This window comes from Notolabrus celidotus, chromosome 5 (genome assembly GCF_009762535.1).
Source record: "Notolabrus celidotus isolate fNotCel1 chromosome 5, fNotCel1.pri, whole genome shotgun sequence".
Lineage (NCBI taxonomy): Eukaryota > Metazoa > Chordata > Actinopteri > Labriformes > Labridae > Notolabrus > Notolabrus celidotus.
In genome coordinates, this window is record NC_048276.1 from 34,625,444 (window position 1) to 34,644,317 (window position 18,874).

The following is an 18,874-nucleotide window of genomic DNA, read 5'->3' on the forward strand; positions in this document are numbered from 1 at the left end:
CACCGTGAACGTGTCTCTCCCGGTGTTGCGGTTCTAAAAGTGACCCTGTTAACTGGAGACCTTCAGCTGAACGTGTCAGTGTTTGTGGAGTTTACACAGCTGTTGAAACACAGAGGGAGTTCCTGGGAACGAAAACTAGTGTAGTTTCTATTAAGATTTCAAAATATCCTCCTCAGATATTTAATGATTGTCTAAAGACGTTTATGAGGGATGCATCTGGCTGAAAGTCTCCAGTTAACAGGGTCGCTGTTTAAATCAAAACACCGGCCGATCTCTGTTACAGCTTTTTGAGTTCAAAAGGATTTTAAAGGCGTGTTGAAACGTCTTTGCTACTCGCTCTTATCTCCTATCACGTGTTGATTCAGTGAATCCATCTGTGATGAAATATAGCACCATCTAAAACAGCACCAGCTGAGTCTCTTCATGCTAACAGGCTAACTGTTGTGTTGCTCATAATGATACCTGCCTGTCCGTCTGCTTCTATGGTGTCATCTGTGATGAATGGCATTCGTCTTTGTTTTACTGCCCTCTACTGGAGAAAACAGACGCTAAAACAAATCAATATTCAAATCAGGCTATCACGTAGTCTGAAAGTAATTACACTGATGATTTACTCTTAAATTTATTTCAAATGTGTTTAGTTCATTATTTTATTATTCATTATTTTATTTATTTATATATATTTTTTTACATTATTTTTTTTATTGTGCAAGAAATGTGCTTTACAAGAAAAGGGTGACCAAGTGATAGACAGAAGAACAAGTAAACAAGGCACAAATATGGAAAACATAAAAAAACAGACAACAAAGAAGTGATAATAGTAATAATAATAATAATAATAATAATAATAATAATAATAATAATAATAATAATAATAATAATAGGAAAATAAATACATTAAATCAATAAAGATAATGAAACAGATAGGGCTGAATTACAGTTTCTTTATTATTAATTTCAAGGGGTTTATATTCAATACAACAACGACAAAAGTATCTTTATATATAAACATGTATAAAAATGAATAAATAAACAAAAAGTGTGTCTTGTGAGGATTAATGTTTGTGTGGGAAGGCTGAGGGTATGAAGGTTAGTGAATATCTTCACATGTATTCCAAATATGAAATTATTATTTTGTATTATTTATTTTCTTCTACTTGTTTTTGCTAAACATTAATGTCTTGTTAAATGTGTTTAGTTTAATGTTAAATAATTAAGACCTATAAAATCAAAGTCAGTACTGTTAATTTTACAAAGCTTGTTGGCAGCTGTCCTGTGTGTATCAGGTTGTGTACATTCAGTATACACACTGTTATATTGATAATGTGTGCTGCTTTTGAAACCTAAGAGTTATTAAAATTGACTTTTAAACCTCACTGACCAACGCTTCAATCGATTACCAATCCCATAGCCATACCTTAAAATCATTACAAGCAGCTAGAGCAAGATGATAAATCCTGATTTAATCGTTTGTTATGAGATTTGAACTCCAGCTCATTGGGTGTTCCAGGGAAGTCCTTTACAAATGTGAATATGAGACAAACTTTGAATCTAATTTAAACATGTTCATAATCCAGTCTTGTACACTTACAGGTGTCAGGTTCATTAAATTAAAGGATAATAGTGACATCTGAATGTTTTCATAACAGAAGAGGAGTCTTCAGTTATACCATAGAGCTGAAAATACCAAAAAATAGATGTTACTCAATAGGGATGGGTCATGATTTTCAAATTCCCGAATATTCGTTCACTTATTAAAAATCAAAGAGTTAAAGCTAGGGTTGGTAGTCTTGGAAAACCAGCATGACTTTGAATGTAGCATTTCCTCATGACTCCATCTAACCCCTCCCCTCCTCCCTCGGAGCTCCTCCAAAACAACGCCCCCCCGCTCACATGCACGAGCGCCGCTGATTCTCGACCATATGATCGTGACTGATTCAAAGACGGTCCTCACCAAAACATTATCATAGTGAAAGTTAAAAACACAAACAAACATGGCTGCTGTTAGCACTCACAACTATCATGCTAGCATTATCCAGTTGTACCGGTGACACGATGTCAGGAGAAAAGTTATAACACATATATAATACTGTAACAACTCTACTGTTTGTTAAACCTGTTCAGTGTAGATGCTCTTAATTCCTACAGTGTTGACGGTCTGTGAAGGCATCAGGAGAGGTGTAGAGTGTGCGAGTGGGAGAGAGGAGAGACAAAAGGAGAAGTTCTTCATTCATTCAAACATTGATTGTTGTTTTGTTGGTTGTCGTGATCACGGCCGACAGTGACCGGTTATTAAAACTCAACGTGTTCACGAATCGGCTCGTCATCCCTACAGCGTCCGGACGGACGCTACAGTACATCTATATTTTCTGTAGGACTTACTGAACGTCATTAATTATTCTGCTTGTTGGTGAGAGCTTTTTAGACTCTGATCCGGACTACTGTCCTGAGCAAAGCACCTCATCGGGTCTGAGGGGACAGGCCCGAGGACGAGCGAGAGGGGCAGTAAATAGAGTCAGGGGAAGCAGAGGCAGGAGACGGGGACTCGGAGGAGTGCACGCCGGGGAAATGTACGCGCAGGAGGAGGGCAGAACGGCAGGACGGGATTTGATTGGTTTAAAATTTGGGGAGCCAAAAAACGGTGATTGGTTGGTGTTTTCCCAGGTTTACTCCGGCTGTAGATAGCAGCTTTTTTTCACTCTTTTTTAGGAACACATCATGTAATGATTACCATCAGGACATAAAGATCATTTTAACCAGTATAACAAAAAGTGTATCTAAATCTGATTACCAACCCGAGCTTTAATGAGAATATTTTCTAATTTTAAAAGTAACATTTTTAATCATTTTCACCAGTGCCTAGTTGGTAATCCTGCCGGACAGGGGCTAAAGAGCATCTTAAATCTGTTTGCGAACCACATTAAGTGATAGGAGAAGAAGAATTTTAACTGCATTAAAGAGCAAAAGAAAAAGAAAACATTAGCGACGGTATCTGTTTTATACCAAGAGGCAACCTCCGGTCTTAAAATATGAAGCCCATGCTTAAGTGTTTCATACTGCAGTTCATCGAGCGTCCACTTGAGGCTGGCTGCAGAAACACCAGAAACCACATACACACAACCAAGAAGACGATCTTTACAGCAGAAATAAACATGTTTACAGCCTGGTTCAGAAAACAGCTTGGGTCTAAGTATAGCTTATTTCTCTATCGGCACACACTGTCTAAGGTTTATACGTGTGTAGTGGTGTGAGATCCAGAAACAGAGAACACGCAGAGACTGAGCATGGCTGTAAAATTTAAACACACACATGCCACGCTGCTGCGTCACAGAAACACAGACATAAAGGTCGAGACAGACGCTGACAGTGCCCGCTACTAGAAGCACCTCGTCCTGGTGCTGCTTATCACGACTGCATCACAAACGGACCGTTTACGGGACAGTGGCTGGTGGAGTGTTTACTTTTACTGTTTACACCTGCAGCAAATCAAATCTTGTGTGAGTCGCTGTTGTTTCAACTTGACGTTTCAAACCTGCTGTCAGAGAACTTGATTATGAATAATCACAGAATAAATGCCAGAGATTATCAAATAGTATTTTGGCTTGAAATGCCCATCTCTATTACTCATTTCGATTTCCAATTTTTGTAAACACATGTTGTGTACGAGTGACAAACAATGACCTCCATTTTTTCCTGAGTGAAAACAAAGTCTGTCAATTTTCCTTTCTTTCTCTTTCTAAAGCTCAGGACTCATCACAGCAATTCCAACAATTGGAAGTTAACATTGTGATAAAAACCCACTTGTGACTGAAGATGTAACATTGAACACGTTTCATCTAAGTGCTCTAATATCTGCATAAAGTGACTGAAGTCCCATTCACATTCATCACTCACTTCAGTTAAAAGGATACTTTAAAACTGAGAGAATAGCTGATGGTTACATGATTTTTTTCTTTAACAACCCGTTTTCTTCTTCCATCTCTTGGTTTCCTTTTTACCACTTCTGGAAATTGTCAAAAGGATCTTCACAGTTTTTCTGTCACTTAAAAAAAAAAGTGTCTGGAGCTGTAAATTGAAATCTCAAGTCCACTGAAGAAGGAAGGATGAATCCTGCTGAGCTGCAAACTTGGTGTGTTTCTCCTTAAAAAAAAAAACACACACACACACACACACGCACAAGCACACGCACACGCAAGCAGAGGCCGACACTGTGTGTTCGGGATTCCCTAACAGCGGTTGAACAACACTCTCAATCACCCCTGATGTGAGCAGGAAAAACCTACTGCAGGCTTCCCATCTGTTCAACTCCAGAGTTATGGCAGAGATCCATCACAGACACACACACACACACACACACACACACACACACACACACACACACACACACACACACACACACACACACACACACACACAAAAAAAACCTCATTCACAAAGTCGGTCAGATTCAGACCCTGGTCCAGGGGGAGCAGAGTGAGAGTCAGAGCAGCAGCAGTGTTAGAGAAACTCCTGTGAAGTCGAGTCTTAACTCACTGAGTCATTAGAGCCCGAACTCCACTGAGTGTGTGTGATATAAACTTCCCCCTGACTGTTTGAATACAAACTTCAGTCTGTAGGTTACACAGAGGAAAAAAACACCAGTAAACAACAAGTCTTGATCTATTAACTCCTCCCTGTTCAATCCATATCCAGTACTCTGAAATGAGAGTGCAGACATGTCTTGTTTGGGTGAAGTATGATGCAGGATTGATGCTGCATCTTATCAGACTGATTACAGCAGGAACAAAAGCTGCTTCACTCTACAACTCATGCTGCATCTGACACACCTCGAGGTGTCATGAAAAAAACACCGCAGTCAGATTTTTCTGGCTTTTGTCACACAGTCCAACAAAGTTAGGACATGTGATGGGGCCAAAGGACTCTTGCAAATGTAAGCATGTCAACAAGAAAGAGGAGCAATGTTTTTGTTGTTACAAGGGGTAACTAAAAACTATTTAAGGTTACATTTATTTGTTCCATTTTAAGCTTCTCTGAACACAATACGGACAGTACTGTGAACACTGAGTAAGGCTCTATTATTTCCTCAGAGACGGTGATGAAAGCCTCGGGCTGAAACGCATTCGTTTCTTTGAGCTGCTGTCAATTTCTGCTTTAAAAGTTTTGAACTTATTGCGAGTGCTGACATTTTTTCAACTCGTTGTCCTTTTGGGTCAGCACCAAATAACTTTGTGAGTACTTTTGAGTGAGCACACAATTTCTTTGTCTTATGTGTTCTATTATTTCCTCACCAAGCAGTAACCTCAGGTTTTGAAAAAGGAATCTAGTACAGAAATGCAAAAACCTGCAGTCCCTAAAGTGTCCATTTGAGGCTGGCTTCAAAAGCCAAGGAACCCAACAGTGCCTGTACTGAAACACCCATTATTACAACAGAGTCAAACATGTTTACATCCTGGAACAAACATTGGTATTGTCTGAGGATAAATATGTTTCAACTCATCCTTTTTGATCACATCAACTTTAATTCTTCCTGTCCCATTAAAGCTGGGGTAGGAAGCCACAGAAAACTAGCATGAATTTGAATGTAGCATTTCCTCAGGACTCCGTCTAAACCCTCTTTTTTAAGAACACATTATGTATTGATTGCCATCGGGACATAAAGATCATTTTAATGAGTATAACAAAAAGAGTATCTAAATCTGACTACCAACCCCCAGGATTAAACTCATTTTTTGAACCAGGCTGTAAACATGTTTATTCCTGCTGTATAGATCGTCTCTTTGAATAGGTGTGTATGTGGTTTCTGGTACTTCCAGAGCCAGCCTCAAGTGGACACTCGACTGCAGTTTTTAACACTTCTGGAGGCTGGACTAGCTGTAGAGTAACATGCTTTTCTTACCTCATTCTTTTTTAGTTTGGGTTCCGGCATCTTCTTGTAATTATTTGTTTTGACACATTTTGAATAAAGTTATTTGCTTTTTACATTTTTTAATGTACATGGAGTGGATGATAGCTGCGGATTCATCAGGAAGACGTGGGTATGCTAGGACTACCTACTAGCTAGTTTTGTCGGTTACAGGAATGTCCAGGTAGGAGTCCTAACACGGGTCATGTGTGAACACCAAGTGGCAACCTCCGGTCTAGAAATATAAGCCCAATGTGGAAGTGCTAAAAACTGCAGCAAGGACCCCATTGAGGCTGGCTCCAGAAGTACCGGAAACCACATACACACCAATTCAAAAAAGCCGATCTTTACAGGGGAAATAAACATGTTTACAGCCTGGTACAAAAAAATGAGTGTAGTCTGGATAGCTCATTTCTTGTTCGGCACACACTGTACGGGGGTGAATTTTTTTCTAACACAGTAATTTTGAAGATATTGAGATTACAAGTCTTCCAATGAGAGGCAGAGCTGACTTGATTGACAGGCTTGAACCCTGTAGCTGTTGGCGAGGAGGCTCAAAGCCCGTCTCTTTACGCCAATGACTGGCCTCAGACAGCTCTTAAGGAACAGATGGGTGACGTCACGGATACCAAGTCCATTATTTATAATAATAATAATAATTCATAGAATTTTTATAGCGCTTTTCTCAATACTCAAAGTCACTTTACATAAGATAAAACTAAAGATAAAAAAGGTAAATAAAACAGAACAGGGACAGAGGTGGGGCGGGAGTAGAGGTTATGTGATGTATGCTTTTTGAACATGAAGGTCTTGAGGTGGTTTTTAAATGAGTGAAGAGAGTCAGAGTTGAGGATGTTTGAAGGGAGAGAGTTCCAGAGAGTCGAGCAGCGATGGCAAAGTCTCTGTCCCCCAAGGTGCAGTGCTTGGTCTTGGTGATAGGGGACAGGAGGTCAGCACCTGATGATCTGAGGCGGTGAGATGGGGAGTGATGTTTGAGGAGGTCTATGGTGAACACCTACATGAAGAAAGCACTGACTTTACCTCTGACGTTGACATCACGCACAGTTACCTTTAGTGTTAGCTAATCATGTAGCTCGTCTTGCTTCCTGCATGGTGTAGCAGCAGCTCAATGGAAAAGAAAAAGAATATACTTGTATCCCCTGATTTTTCCAGCCTGAGTCACTGAGCCAAAGTTGAACAGCTGAAACTTTAGGGAACAAATGGTCCAGAGGAGAAGACAGCAGGATGGGAGGGTCACTGTTGGCTGCTAATGTTCTCTCTAAACCTGCTAACGGATGCTAATGATACAGCTGAAGTGGGTCCCAGGAGCGACATAATGGACTACTAGAAGTGTACTATTAGATATTTCCTTCTGAAATAAGTAGCATAAAATGGAAATACTCACATAAAGGACAAGTGCCCATACTGATCTCCTCCGAGTAGAAAGAAATTCTGTTCTGGCTGAGATTCCTCCTGCTCTGAGAGGATTTCTGCCTCTTCAAAATAAATCAAACAAAACCAGAGTGTACATCATTTCTCCTTCACTTTGATAATAGACCTTCCCTCTTTGTCACTTGCTTGTTGTAGGTTGATCATGTTTAGCTCATTAGCATCACTTGCCTTAGTGTGTGTCAGTGTTGATTTAAGGATTAATTTCTACGACGGAGAATAACTGAGGAAAGACTTTGAACCTGTGCTTAATATGCACAGGATGTAAAAACAATGAGCTGATTTAAAGACTAGCTGTGCCTCTGATGCAAACGGCTGACATACATCTTACTGATGCCTCGTCTATAGTGTATGATGCTGCCTGCTGGAAAAGATGCAATGCAGTAAATTGGATGATTGAGTATGGGAACTGTGTGTGATGTATAGGACTGAAAGGAGATTACGTGAGACGTGCCGTACTTAAAGACAGATTTATGGTGATGTTGGAGTGTTTACCGCTGCTGTCTTTATACTCAAAAGTATGATTTGGATGAAAACTGATGCACCAAAATGTTACTCTTGCTTAGCGAGTATTTAACACTGAATGTAACTGTCACATCACTACCATCCGTAATCCAATGCTATCTTCTCTGATATATTTCTTTGTGTTTAAACACAGGTCAGATATTTCATAAAGCATTACAATCACTCATACCTGGACTACTTCTGTCACTTTTCTTTTTGGGAATTCTTTAAATGTTTTCTTTGAGTCAGTCAGTGTCGACCTCCATAATCCGCAACGACATCTGCATTGCCACTCAGCAGAAACAAACATTTACAATCCCCCAAACAGCAGACACAGTGTTCTCTCTAACTTAAAGAAGAGTCAAGGCTTAGAGGAGAATGTGAAAGATCTTCATCGTTGAAAGTTTACTTTATATCAGGATGTATTTCAGTGTTTTTTGATCATAGCAGCATCAGTCTCAGGTCCTGCACAGTACTCATGATGCTTTCTCCCTTGAAAGGAAAGATGTCTCAAACAACTGGGAGGAAATATCTTAAAATGAATGACATTTCTGACTGTCTCATCTACACTTCAAAGATCTCTCACTGAGGTATTCCAACTTTCAATACAATGTTTTAATCTTTTGAGGCATTTCATTGACATATTACATTTACAGTGGACCAGTCAATTACTGTCGACTGTGAGGGCTGTTAAAGGTATCTACGGCCTCTGTGCCTTTAAATTGTGTATGGACAGGAAGAGGCTTGCAGAATATAATATCCATGTGATAGAATATTAAAAACTATTAAGTGTTACAGCAGAATGAGCAGGGCAACAAATTAAATGTACAGATGCCCCAGTTTTCTTGGTCACCGTTATAAAGTTGTGCACACTGAAACTATCAGCAACATTTCTCCACATTTAGCTCCAAAATGTCATAAAAACGTAAAGTGAATTTTTAAAAGTCATTTTTTTAATAAATAATTGTGATCTTTTTTTTTTGTCGTGGCAAATATATACAAATTGAAATCACTGTTAAATCTAAATGCTAAATTGAAATGTTAAATCTAAATGTAAAATGTTGCTCTGCAATCCTCAATATTTAGCTAATATACAAATTCACACTGCCACCTGGCGGAAATACCAAAATCAAAGCTTCATACAGCGATACAGATATCCCAACAATAACCTGTCAGTACTGACTCCTACGGGTTATAGCCGGACGGCCAGCATCCCATAATTTGAGGCTGGTCAGGCACTCCCAGGTGTGGTGAAACTCCGCCCACCAGCGACCTTCAGGAACACAAACACAGAACAGCAAGAGAGGCAGAATGGAAACAGCAGGGAGGGGCGTCACACCGTCAGAGGAAATTGTTTTGGAGTAAATGAAAAAAAATGAAAACAACAAACCTTGTAAACACAGAAGCAGAAACCAATGACACTTCAGACATACAGTAAACTGCACTTTGTTTGTATGTTGAGTCTAGAATCACTCAGCTCGGTCACCACAGTGGAGCTGCCAGCTTTGATACAGTGAAGAACATGCTGGGAGGATGAAAACAACCACAAATTGGCGTGTTTATATTTCTGTTTGTGCTCAGATTAAACTCATAAGATACGATCTGTTAATTAGAGAGCTTTGGAGATTCCGGTCAGTTTTTTTTTTTTCTTTCAGTCAGAGCCAAGCTGGGAAGCAGCCTGACAAATGTTCTGGTGTCACTGAATTTAGGAAATCAAAAGAAGGCCCAGAATCGTAAGAGTTGCTGAGTCATCATTAGTAACTCAGAGGCTTTCAGCACCACGGACAGCACCACTCCAGTGCACAGAGTCCTGCACAGAGTCCAAGTCTGTCCAGAGCGGTTAGTTTGGTTAAGCACAGTGTGAATACTACATGGCGTTTCTGCCTGTCAATACACTTTTCAACCATAGCTTGTGCTTAAAAACTCAGCAGTCTCAACTTTGACAGTACGGAAATTAATAATAATAATAATAAGAAGAATAAGAATAATAATAATAATAATACGTTTATTTATATAGAACCTTTAAAAACAAATGTTTACAAAGTGCCTTGACAGACAAAGCATAGTTCAAATAGCAGAGTAAACAATGGAAGGAGGAATTTTAACAATGCAAATCAAAATGCAACGCAAGAGGTTAAAAAGAATACAAGTAAATCAAACAGTATGGAGTGGTGTGACAATAGACCAGTAAATCATTGTTGATAGGCTTTTCAGGGTAAATAGATAAAAATAAATCCTTAAATAAAAATAAATAAAAATGGATAAGTAAATAAAAGCATTAAAAGGACAATAAAAGAGGTTTTCAGAGTAAAAGGATGACATCACATCAGAAAAATTAGAAAAAGTGCAAAGGATGAATAAGGAACATTAAAATAGTAAAAGAAAAAAAATTAAAACAATAAATCAAATAAAATGTGAGACAATGAATTAGTTGGATGAAAACTAAAATTAACAATCTAATATAAGTAAAAGTGGTTAAAAGGATGAAGTCACATAAAAGCAAGTCTATAAAAATGAGTCTTAAGAAGAGATTTGAAAGATGTCACTGACTCTGCGAGCCTTATCTCCTCAGGGAGGTCGTTCCAAAGTCGAGAAGCTCTGACGGAGAAGGCTCGATCTCCTTTGGATTTGAATCTGATGTTTTATAGTTCATGTACTCTATTTTAATGCATTATAACCACATGTTCTTCCTTTATTGTTTCTATTTTGTAACTTGATGAAACTGTTTTTTTGTTTTTACTGTTAGGAAACACTATGAAACTATTAGATGAGAGGTGTTATTAGAATATGTATATCAATAGTAGTAATATTATTGCTGTTATTTGCCATGTACATTTTTTTAATTATATTTTATTACGTTCTTGGTAAAAAATGATCATATAGAGATGAGCAGTTTAAGCTGCCTTCAACACACACTGCACTGACAGGCCAAATGTCAGTCATGTGTAGCCCCTTAAGTATTCCCTGCTTCATTATCTAAAGTCAAATGAACATCATATTGTACTAAGACCGAATATTAGAGATTAAAGGTAAATTTCAACCAAGAGTTCCGGGGTCTTTTAGCCCCTAGAACTACTTTAGGTTGAACTAAAAGGTTCCTGTGCCCCCATTGTTGTCTGCATTTAAACTGCAGGTTGAATTGTGCAAATCAGGCCAGTGACGTATGAAGGAAATAAAAAGTAAATGCACTACACCACCAGACCAGTAGAGGGCAGTAAAACAAAGACAAATGCCATTCATCAAAGATGACACCATAGAAGCAGACGGACAGGCAGGTATCATTATGAGCAACACAACAGTTAGCCTGTTAGCATGAAGAGACTCAGCTGGTGCTGTTTTAGATGGTGCTATATTTCATCACAGATGGATTCACTGAATCAACACCTGAGAGGAGATAAGCATGAGTAGCAAAGACGTTTCAACACGGCTTTAAAATCCTTTTGAACTCAAAAAGCCGTGGCAGAGATCGGACGGTGTTTTGGTCTAAACAGCGACCCTGTTAACTGGAGACTTTCAGCCGGATGCATCCCTCATAAACGTCTTTAGACGATCATTAAATATCTGATGAGGATATTTTGAAATCTTAATAAAAACTAAACTAGTTTGCATTCCCAGGAACTCCCTCTGTGTTTCAACAGCTGTGTAAACTCCACAAACACTGACACGTTCAACTGAAGGTCTCCAGTTTACAGGGTCACTTTTAAAACCGTAACACCGGGAGAGACATATTCACGGTGGGCTGAGAGAAGACTACTGTTACAAGCTGCTAAATCAAGAGAATCACAGCTTCTTCTTTTGAAAAGTACACACACATACAAAAAAGATAGAACAAATAAAAACTAATGAAAGAAAGAGAAATCAAGTGAATCACAGATGTGTGTGATGTTATTGTGGACGGCGGGTGGAATAAAAACACTGCGGTTAATCTACCAATCAGACACATTCAGCATTGCAGGCCCTGCCCCCCAAAAGCCCCGGGGACCTTTGAAAAGGTCCCTCCAGTCGAAAAAAGCCCTAAGACCACAATGTAATTTTGTATCTTTTATTGAAATAATAAATCAAATAAAAGCAGTAGTATTTCCTCAAAGACCCCTTAAAGATGTCTGTCTTTATTCAGCAGCCAGAGGAAATGAGAACTGCGTGCTGTAAGAGATTGCAGGTTTAAAAGCACAGATATTCACGTCTTGTTTACAGTCTATGGTCACACCTCTGCTTGTGTCTGAAGACATTCTGCAGTGTCCTCAGCTGAAAGCCATCATGGCTTTATTTTTCACCACTTTAATCCCAGAACACTTGAGAGCAGCAGCAGAGCTTACTTCCTGTCTCTTCCAGCAGCTGGATTCATAAAGTCTGATCGTTCCACTACATGGTCCTTCAGTTCCCTCAGCTCTTGTCTGCTCTACCCACCCAGAACCGAAAACTTAACTTTTCTGCTGATTCTCTGAGATCTTTCAGGACTTTATTTTTATGACTTTCACTGACATGAAGCTAATGTCTCTCAGGAAGTGCTCACAGAGTCACAGCAGCCAACTTTCACTGGATGACTTCTTCCTCTGCAGCATTTCTCTGAAGGCTTTCTGCAATAGTTTAACACACCACAAACTTTCTCCTTCATGCTGCTGGGATGCCCCCTTCTCAAGAAGCTGTCAGCTCAACTAACAAGACATGCTTCTTTTGAGGACGTTGGTCTCAGTGCAGTGGTGTGGGTCAGCAGGGAGACTCAGCTGCAAAAGTTTGGAAACGTTTTTACAGTAAATCATTTCTCCCCTTTAATATTATCAATTTTTATTGAATTATTTATCGTTGGAAATCCTGATTAGTCACCTTTACAACAAGGTATAACCTGTAAGGATTTTGTATTCTTGAGATGAGCAACACAGCCAATCCTGTGAGTAGCGCCCCCAAAAAATGTGCCAAAATCCCCTGCAGTATTCTCCTGTTGATGTTCACTCTGGTTTTGAGCTGTGCTGCTAGGTGTGTGCCAGTCACAGGTGTATGACCGGCACCAGATTGGGAACTAACTCCATCCTCCAGGATGATAACGTTAGCCCCCACAGAGCCAGGATCATCACAGACTACCTACGGAATTTGAGAGTGGAGAGGGTGGTGTTGTGATTGCAACATGTTTTTGGCTTTTAAGTTGGCACTTTTGGTTGTTTTCTTGTGTAGAATCTCTCACTCTTCCTCACATAGATCGGGCCGCTCCACCTGCACCTTCACACCTGCACCAGATTACTGCAATCACCACTTGCATCTGATGTGGTATTTCAGCCCGTTCTCTAGAGTTCTCTCGTGCATTTTCAATTGTTTGAGTTTTCCTCTGCTGTCCTCCATTCTTCCAGTGCCTCCACAAGCCCCCAGTGCTACCGCCCAATCTCTGCCACGCTGCCACACTCTCTCCCTGGGTTCACTCCCCAGCCTCCTCCTCAAGCCCTCACGTCTCGAGCCTTCATCTCTCCTCGAATTCCCCTCCTAACGCCTTGGACCCTGGATCCCTTCCCTCCACCCTTTTTTCCCCTTCAATAAATTAACTTAACTACTTCATCTGCCTCCAGTTGTGCTTTTGGGTCCACACTTAAACACCTGCAGCCTGTTGCACCAGCGGTGCGTAAATTGAAACGTATTCTAGTTTGAACGTAATTTCTCACTTAGGATGGAGTTTACATTCTACTAATGTTTTGTCCGTTGCACCAGCTGAGACAGTTCCAACGTCAGCCTGAGTTACAACTTAATTCTTACACTTAGCTCCTAGAAGGTGTAAGTCTTCATCCCAGCTATATTACATCGACAACGTGTTATCCATGAGAGATTACACTCCTGAGTATTAACGTATGTTGTAGTTGATAATTTTACCACTCAACATATCTGTTAATAAACACACTGTAGATTAAGGATTGAGGCTATATTTATTATCTTAATATTACACTTTATCAAGATTTACATACTTTCTGTTGTTGTTCTGCAACAGTAGCAGCAGTTTGTTTCAGCTGTTGGTCAGTTCTGAGAAGATTAGGCATGAAAGATGACAATGCATCAAAATTTGGTGCACTCCTTTGGTTCGGCCAGAAGTGTAAACGTCACATCTCCGACAATGTTTTGGTTAGTTTGGACGTTACAGTCTACTAGTTAAAATGAACCTCACGTCTCAGTGGAGAAACCAAACAATGACACAACTTAAGTTACAAACTAACTAGTTTCAACGTATGCTTTAGTGAGGACTTTACACTCTAACTTAAGACACAACCTACGCACAGCTGGTGCAACAGGCTGCTGGTTTTCTAACCGCCTTAGGTGGAGTGGCCTGCCGTGAGTTCAGAGCTCAATCCCATTGAACACTGGTGGGATCAGCTTGGGCGAGCTGTACCAGCCAGAGTGACCAACATTACCATGCTGGTTGACTTTGAAAATCTCCTAGTTAAGGAATGGGACGCCATCCCACAGCAAAATGTGACCAGGCTGGTGACCAGCATGAGGAGGAGCCAGGCTGTTGTGGCTGCGTATGGATCTTCCACATGTACTGAGGTCCCTGACAGTGTAACATGAATAAAGTGTAAAAATGGCCACTATGTGTTGTTTATTCCTGATTACTGTGGGAGAGTGCAATCATCCAATCCCCCAAGCAACTCAAGACAAGAGTGAACACCAACAGGAGGATACTGCAGGGGGTTTTGGCACATATTTGGGAGGCGCTACTCACACGTTTAGCTGTGTTGCTCCTTCCACGGAAGCACGTTCCATAGAAAGTTATACCTTGTTGTTAAGGTGACTAATCAGGCTTTCCAACTACATATGAGACAACACCAATAAGTGTTATCAAAAGGAAGAAATAATTGACCAAAATATCGTTTTCAAACTTTTTTGAGGGGTTTAGATTGCATGCCATCCTCTTGTTGTTGTAAATCCAGATGATTACACAATGTATGGTTGCTAAAGTTTGTAGATGTTCTGGCTTGAGACAGTTTAAAACAAAATAAATGTGCACAGACATTAGATACCCACTGGAGATGAATTGACTCTTTCACTACGTTTTATTGTACAAAGTCAAACCTTGAGCTTTTCCTTCTTCTTTCTTAAGTGCTACTAAAGTTAATATTTCTAGGGAGACATTCATAAGATCCAAATCTCAAGAATGGTAAAAAAAAAAAAAAAATTAGGAGAGTACTCCACCTAAGGCCACGGAGGTCCTTACCTTACTGCACATTGTATTTTGTCTGCATGGATTGAGACTACTCTTTGGTGAAACACAGCTATGAACACTTTTAGTGGTAATGTCAGGAGCCTTCTTTTTCCATGTCTGGCTTCCATGATGGAGAATTACTTCATTATTGGCCTCATGATGAAGTATTGACAGACTGATGAGCATATTCACTCCATTCAAATCAGCCTCTACTCACATCAGCAACATTTTCAGCAGGTATAAGAAGATGAGTCTTTATTGATCCCTGTGGGGAAACCAGCCCTTAGAGGCTAAAAAGGTAATGGAGTTCAGAAAAACAACAAACCTGAGCATGATGGGAGACTTTTCTCCCATCATGGGAGAATTATGGTTAACATGCCTGTCATGTGAGAGGGGAGGGGCATAAGGACTAATTAATGATAAGCCATCAGAGCAGGAAGGGGCCCACAGAGAATGCCTTTGTGCTGCGTCTCTTGGTCCTCATGATGGATAAAAGTTCAGTTCAATTCAACCTTTACTTGAATCTTGAGAAATCATTGAGGGCATGCTCTTATCTTTAGTGATGTCAGAGTATGTTTAATAAAAATAAATACATTCAAAAATAAAATAAACAACAAAATAAAAACATAGGTAACTAAATATCAATCGAACAAACAGAGAGACCCATGGCGGTTAAAAACATTCAAGGTTTTAAATTGACTTTTGCGATCCAGTTTGAACAATCTTCTTTCCTGTCTTTGTTAGATCCTAGACGGAGTCCTGAGGAAATGCTACATTCAAATTCATGCTAGTTTTCTGTGACTACCAACCCTAGCTTGAACAATGTGGCAAAATCTAAATTTTCCTCCTGCATCCTCAATCAGTCAGCAACACAGAGGGTATTCTTTACAGCAGGGGCAATTCTAGGATCGGATGTTTAGGGGTGCTGAGCCGGGCAAGATAAATTTCACTGTTTTGTATAGATTAAAGCAATTTCATTTACACATTTGTGAAAAAAGTACACTTTTTGGGAAAGTCTGTGACTAAACCATCAAATCTGATAAAGGTTATTTAAATTTTGAGCCACAGCAAAAGAGAAAGGGATTGGAATCATAAAAGAAACTTAGTAGCCCTAATTACTGGGGAAAGACAACTCATGTTGATTCAGCAGCTCCTCAACATATATGTAAATAGTATGTATGTTTCTGGAGTAAACCAGAAACCCCCTATAGTGAGTACCAAAAATACAAAAAAATGACATTGGAGTTATTTAATGAACTTTCATTTGAAATGCAATGCACAACATGTAAAACGTGGTGGAGCTGCTGTATTTTTGTTGATAAAATATTACGTTTCAATTAAGTACTATATGGTTTTGAAACTTTCTAGCTTGTTAAAAAGGACATACAGGTAAAAAAAAAACATCTCTCAAATTTTAGGGTTGCTGGGTTTCAATTTAGAGGTGCTTCAGCACCCCCAAAAATGGGCTAGAAACACCTATTTGTCTGGAGAGGATGAAAACTATGGTTAGCATAAAGGATGTGACGTCAGTCCTGCAGCTCTACCATCCAGGTCACTTCTGCGCATGTCTTGGCTGCACCAGAGCAATGTGTCAGGGTCTATCAAGGCGGGCTTTTGGCTTCACAGATGAAGGCACATTGTCCATTCTTTAAACAATTATTGATACACATATATCAATTTACCCTCTCTGTCTGATCATCAGCACCTCAACAAGTTGTATTTTAGTATCACACAGATATTATATTCCTTTGTATATTTTTAAATTTAAAAGGGAACACAAAAAATGATAAAGAAATCTTCTCTGCTAACATCTTTAAGGACTTTAAATAGATTTCTGTCCAAAGTCATCCTCTTCGACTTGGTTTTAGGATTTTGAGGCGGCTACTTTTTCTTTTCAAATATTTTATTTGTAACTTTTGTAATGTAACAAGACAAAACAAATACAAACAGGGGCTCAGACATGTGAAATGAAATTTAAAAAAAATAAAAAATGGATAATATGAAAAATAAAAAATAGACAAATAAATTAATAAAAAACACGTGAAGAAAATGTTAGTTGAGAAATGATTTTAAATAACAAAATAAATGAAGATAAGTAACAAAATAAATAGAAATACATATATACACATAAACACACATATGCACACACATGCATACGTATGCATACACATACATACACACATACATAGTGTAGAGAGAAAGCAGAGAGAAAAAAAAAAGAAAAAAAAAAACATACATAAAAGACCATACAAAGCTGCCAATTAAGATGCGTACGCTGGAGTGCTATGCGTCAAGTCTGCATATATAAAGAAATTTTGAGGCGGCTACTGATGGCCAATCAGATTTCAGGGAGGCATGGAAACCCCCAGTCACCCCTGGCTCCACTCCTGTACAAAGCAAGCCAATAACAGGGCACAGTGCAGGGTTTGGGAGCGTTGAAGGACAGGGTTAATTAAAAAAAAAAAAAAATGTTATGTTTGGAGAGAAGACCTCACACAGGTGCTGCTGTCATTTTACACATCAGTTCAAATCAACGAAAAACACTCATGTTAAGACTTTACATTCGCCTTGCTCAGGGGTCCTGCATACTCACCCTTTCAGGATCTAATCCACTATAAACACCTGCTCACTGCACATTCCCTTTACTTTAAGATTGTATTTATATAATTATAACTGAGGCATTGTCCAAAGGTCAAGCTGCTGTACAGCTTCAGCTCATGGAGACAGAACATGTCGGAACGTTCTGCCCTTTTTAAGTCCAAGCTGAATGTCCTCTTTAAACCTTGTAAATATCAACACGGTCTTCTGTGCAAGGTTTCTTTTAATTGAATGTTTAACCTTCCATTTGTGTTGTTGGGGATTGCAGCCTGTCTGGTAGAGTCGCAGACTGAATTTGAAACACCGTCTTTATTTTTCAAGGGTGAACATGTGCCAATTCACTTCAAACCACTACCTTGTCAGAATCCCAGCACACTTAAGGCTGGTTTATACTTTTGCGTCATTCCAACGCAGCAGAGGCTGACGCGGACACGAGCCCCTTATACTTCGCGCAGCAATTCTCCATTGAAACGCTTGAGGGCAGTGTGGTCTCTCTGATAGACGGTCGCCTGCTTCCGGCCCCGCTGTTATGTTAATCTACAGCTGATACATGTTGCTGTTTATCATACAGACATGATTACATGAAGAATAGAGAGGAGGAGATGAAATACACGGACGATGTGCGGCCGATGGGTGGGGATCATAGACTGTAAATAAAAATGGACAGCGTTGCTCCACCTCTTCCCGTTGTACAGTTCTGAAGCCAAAAAATCCCTCTCCTGGGCACAGCCATTGTGCAGCCAGAGCCTGTGAAGCCTTTGTAATAAGCTCCGCCCTACAGCGTAACGTCACAAGATGCTGTGTGCCCTTTGAAGTTTCGTTCTACGGCGGCTGTGAATCAAAGGAAACCCGGAAGTAAAACCCCATTTTTTAAACTCTAATAGCTAACGAAACTTTTCAGGAAAAAGAGGCCTTGGACACAAAACACTCAGATAATAACTACATATCACCACAGCATACGGATGTGAGAAACATTCGTACGACGTGTATTTATTTTTTAAAGTTTGACTGCTCCCCCATTCAAATGAATGGGGGAGACGGATTTTTTTTACCTATACTGCAGACAGCCACCAGGGGGCAGTCACACTGCTGAAAGCCTCACCACCAGGGCCGTATCCGGCACGCTTGGTGGGGATCCCGGGAGTGCTGTAAATGCAGGAAATACAATGCTGCCGAGCGGACCAATCATAGGGCTTGCGGTCCGCGTCGGTTCTACAGGTAGTTACATTTTGGAGGAGGTGCAC